We start from the raw sequence: 5,488 nt of genomic DNA, 5'->3' as shown, positions 1-5,488 counted from the left end.
GCAGATTACAGTTCACCGGACTGAGTGTGTTTCAAGTTTCGTATTTTAACGCCTGTAAACATAGAAATTAAAGCGTAAATATTAGTCATTAAATTTAACAGTTGTAACTATAATGTGCTCATTATCAAGTTTCACAATGGATGCATCTAAAGTTTACTGTCTCTCAGAGAACTGCTGCTCACCCCACAGAAGAGAGGGGCGTGGTCAGCAGAGGGGGCGGGGTCAGTAGAGCTCATTAGCATTTAAAGGGACATGCACCGAAGCAGAGCTGTTTTTGACAGGATAAAAAGGGTTTTGTTTTAAATGTTAAACTATGTGATCGCACATCACTACACCAGTTAATAATGACAGAATTTGAGGGCAAAGTTTTTCTTTAAGAGGGAATTCCAGTTTTCTCCTTCCTTTATTCTGTTTTTATCGGCTTCTTTCATTGCTCTAACCGCACATTAATAATGAAAGTGTAAACTTTCATTTTGATGCTCTGAAATTTGTGTTATTATTAGACAGTTTGTCAAACTTTAAGAAAGTAAAAAACCCCACACAGCATGACTGCTGGTGAAACCATCTACAGAGAGATGAAAAGTGCCAATCTGCAAAGTCAAATCAGCGAGGTGGAGAAGTGAGTAGCTCACGTCACACAGACTCTGAACCTTAGAAACTATCCTCCCAGGAAGCTCTCATGGCTGCTCTCTGCTGTAGCGCTCTGTATGGTGAGCTTGAGCGCAAAAACAAACTCACACTCAATAAATGCAAACCTAAAAGCATTTGTTTTTCAGTCCTGGCATTGTGAAGCAGCCAGCCCTGTGAAGACGTGATTTAGCTGTTCTAGATTCACTGTAAACCACAGCTTCACGCAGCTGATTGCTTTTTTAAAACGGTGCTTTGCTTAACGTCATCTTGCTTCAGACCTGTAAGTTACTTTCTTCTGATGAACACAATAGAAGATATTTTGTAGAATGTTTGTAAACAAACAGTTGCTGGACCCCATTGCCTTCTGTAGTATTTTAATTTTAACCCCATACTATGGAAATCAATCCAATCACATTCTTCTTTCTTCTTTTAGGAACAACTACTGTTCCGTGTCTTTGTTGTTCTGTTGAGTTTTACCTGATCCACTATTGTAAATTATTTTTTACTGTTTTTAATTTTTAAATTATGATTCCTTGCTTTTATTTTTGTGGTTATTTTTTATGATCATTTTAATTCCTTTTATGTAAAGCACTTTGAATTACCATTGTGTATGAAATGTGCTTTATAAATTAACTTGCCTGCAAAGAAGAAGAAAACCATTATTTATATTGAATCATTTGAACAAACAAATTATATATATATATATATCATTTAGTTCTTTGCAAAATTCATATAGCCAAAATTGTAAATTCTACTTCTTGTTACAAGTATGGAAGAACCATCACTTCTAACACAAAAGACTGCTTTTTAAGTTATCTTCCTGATGTATCCAAATTCCTTAGCATATCCAAAACCTCAGAACAACTTGATGATGTAACAGAAACTATGGACTCTCTCTTTTCTAGCACTTTAAATAAAGTTGCTCCTTTACGCTTAAGGAAGGTTAAGGAAAACAGTTTGACACCATGGTATAATGAGCATACTCGCACCCTAAAGAGAGCAGCCCGAAAAATGGAGCGCAGCTGGAGGAAAACAAAACTAGAGGTATTTCGTATTGCTTGACGGGAAAGTAACATATCCTACAGAAAAGCATTAAAAACTGCTAGATCCGATTACTTTTCTTCTCTTTTAGAAGAAAACAAACATAACCCCAGGTATTTATTCAATACAGTGGCTAAATTAACGAAAAATAAAGCCTCAACAAGTGTTGACATTTCCCAACACCACAGCAGTAATGACTTTATGAACTACTTTACTTCTAAAATCAATACTATTAGAGATAAAATTGCAACCATTCAGCCGTCAGCTACAGTATCACATCAGACAGTGCACTATAGACCCCCTGAGGAACAGTTCCACTCATTCTCTACTATAGGAGAGGAAGAATTGTATAAACTTGTTAAATCATCTAAACCAACAACATGTATGTTAGACCCTATACCATCTAAGCTCCTGAAAGAGGTGCTTCCAGAAGTCATAGATCCTCTTCTGACTATTATTAATTCCTCATTGTCATTAGGACATGTCCCCAAAACCTTCAAACTGGCTGTTATTAAGCCTCTCATCAAAAAACCACAACTTGACCCCAAAGAACTAGTTAATTATAGACCAATCTCGAATCTCCCTTTTCTGTCCAAGATACTAGAAAAGGTGGTATCCACACAATTATATTCCTTCTTAGAGAAAATGGTATATGTGAGGATTTCTAGTCAGGATTTAGACCGTATCATAGTACTGAGACTGCTCTTCTTAGAGTTACAAATGATCTGCTCTTATCATCTGATCGTGGGTGTATCTCTCTATAAGTTTTATTGGATCTTAGTGCTGCGTTTGACACAATTGACCACAACATTCTTTTGCATAGACTTGAACACTTTGTTGGTATCAGTGGAAGTGCATTAGCATGGTTTAAATCGTACTTATATGACCGCCATCAGTTCGTAGCAGTGAATGAAGATGTATCCTATCGATCACAAGTGCAGTATGGAGTACCTCAAGGCTCAGTACTAGGGCCGCTACTCTTCACGCTTTATATGTTACCCTTGGGAGATATCATCAGGAAACATGGTGTTAGCTTTCACTGTTATGCTGATGATACTCAGCTCTATATTTCTTCGCAGCCCGGTGAAACACACCAATTTGAAAAACTAATGGATTGCATAGTCGATATAAAAAACTGGATGACGAGTAATTTCTTACTGCTAAATTCTGAAAAAACAGAGGTGTTAATTATAGGACCTAAAAACTCTGCTTGTAATAACCTGGAACACTGTCTAAGACTTGATGGTTGCTCTGTCAATTCTTCGTCATCTGTTAGGAACCTAGGTGTGCTACTTGATCGCAATCTTTCCTTAGAAAGCCACGTTTCTAGCATTTGTAAAACTGCATTTTTCCATCTCAAAAATATATCTAAATTACGGCCTATGCTCTCAATGTCAAATGCAGAAATGTTAATCCATGCATTTATGACCTCAAGGTTAGATTATTGTAATGCTTTATTGGGTGGTTGTTCTGCACGCTTAGTAAACAAACTACAGCTAGTCCAAAATGCAGCAGCAAGAGTTCTTACTAGAACCAGAAAGTATGACCATATTAGCCCGGTCCTGTCAACACTGCACTGGCTCCCTATCAAGCATCGCATAGATTTTAAAATATTGCTTATTACTTATAAAGCCCTGAATGGTTTAGCACCTCAGTATTTGAATGAGCTCCTTTTACATTATAATCCTCTACGTCCGCTACGTTCTCAAAACTCAGGCAATTTGATAATACCTAGAATATCAAAATCAACTGCAGGCGGCAGATCCTTTTCCTATTTGGCGCCCAAACTCTGGAATAACCTACCTAACATTGTTCGGGAGGCAGACACACTCTTGCAGTTTAAATCTAGATTAAAGACCCATCTCTTTAACCTGGCATACACATAACATACTAATATGCTTTTATTATCCAAATCCGTTAAAGGATTTTTAGGCTGCATTAATTAGGTAAACCGGAACCGGAAACACTTCCCATAACAACCTATGTACTTGCTACATCATTAGAAGAATGGCATCTACGCTAATATTTGTCTGTTTCTCTCTTGTTCCGAGGTCACCGTGGCCACCAGATCCAGTCTGTATCCAGATCAGAGGGTCACTGCAGTCACCCGGATCCAGTACGTATCCAGACCAGATTGTGGATCGGCACCTAGAAAGGACCTCTACATCCCTGAAAGACAGCGGAGACCAGGACAACTAGAGCCCCAGATACAGATCCCCTGTAAAGACCTTGTCTCAGAGGGGCACCAGGACAAGACCACAGGAAACAGATGATTCTTCTGCACAATCTGACTTTGCTGCAGCCTGGAATTGAACTACTGGTTTCGTCTGGTCAGAGGAGAACTGGCCCCCCAACTGAGCCTGGTTTCTCCCAAGGTTTTTTTCTCCATTCTGTCACCGATGGAGTTTCGGTTCCTTGCCGCTGTCGCCTCTGGCTTGCTTAGTTGGGGTCACTTCATCTACAGCGATATCGTTGACTTGATTGCAAATAAATGCACAGACACTATTTAACTGAACAGAGATGACATAACTGAATCCAATGATGAACTGCCTTTAACTCTCATTTTTGCATTATTGACACTGTTTTCCTAATGAATGTTGTTCAGTTGCTTTGACGCAATGTATTTTGTTTAAAGCGCTATATAAATAAAGGTGACATTGACATTGACATGTGTGTGTGTGTGCTTCTCAATAAATTAGAATGCCTTGGAAAAGTTCCTTTATTTCGGTAATTCAACTCAAATTGTGAAACTCGTGTATTAAATAAATTCAGTGCACACAGACTGAAGTGGTTTAAGTCTTTGGTTCTTTTAATTGTGATGAGTTTGGCTCACATTTAACAAAAACCCACCAATTCACTATCTCAATAAATCATAATACTTCATAAGACCAATAAAAAATAAAAAATAAAAATTGTGAATTGCTGGCCTTCTGGAAAGTATGTTAATTTACTGTACATGTACTCAATGCTTGATAGGGGCTCCTTTGACTTTAATTACTGCCTCAATTCGGTGTGGCATGGAGGTGATCAGTTTGTTGCACTGCTGAGGTGGTCTGGAAGCCCAGGTTTCTTGGTCTCTTGTTTCTCATCTTCCTCTTGACAGTAGCCCATAGATTCTCTCTTGGGTTCAGGTCTGGTGACCAACACCATGGTCATTTAACCAACTTTTGGTGCTTTTGGCAGTGTGTGCAGGTGCCAAATCCTGCTGGTAAATGAAATCAGCATCTTCAAAAAGCTGGTCAGCAGAAGGAAGCATGAAGTGCTCCAAGATTTCTTGGTAAATGGTTGCAGTGACTTTGGTTTTCAAAAAACACAATTGACCAACACCAGCAGATGACATTACACCCTAAATCATCACAGACTGTGGAAACTTTACACTGGACTTCAAGCAACTTGAGCTATGAGCTTCTCCACTCTTCCTCCAGACTCTAGGACCTTGGTTTCCAAATGAAATACAAAACTTGCTCTCATCTGAAAAGAGGACTTTAGACCACTGGGCAACAGTCCAGTTCTTCTTCTTAGCCCAGGTAAGACGCCTCTGACGTTGTGTGTGGTTCAGTAAATCTCTTGACACGTCTGTGTGTGGTGGCTCTTGATGCCTTGACCCCAGCCTCAGTCCATTCCTTGTGAAGTTCACACAAATTCTTGAATCGATTTTGCTTGACAATCCTCATAAGGCTGTGGTTCTCTCGGTTGGTTGTGCATCTTTTTTTCCACACTTTTTCCTTCCACTCAACTTTCTGTTAACATGCTTGGATACAGCACTCTGTGAACAGCAGCTTCTTTGTCAATGAATGTTTGTGGCTTACCCTCCTTG

The sequence above is a fragment of the Carassius carassius genome, chromosome 5, assembly GCF_963082965.1.
Source record: "Carassius carassius chromosome 5, fCarCar2.1, whole genome shotgun sequence".
Taxonomy (NCBI): domain Eukaryota; kingdom Metazoa; phylum Chordata; class Actinopteri; order Cypriniformes; family Cyprinidae; genus Carassius; species Carassius carassius.
This window is presented reverse-complemented; position numbering follows the sequence as displayed.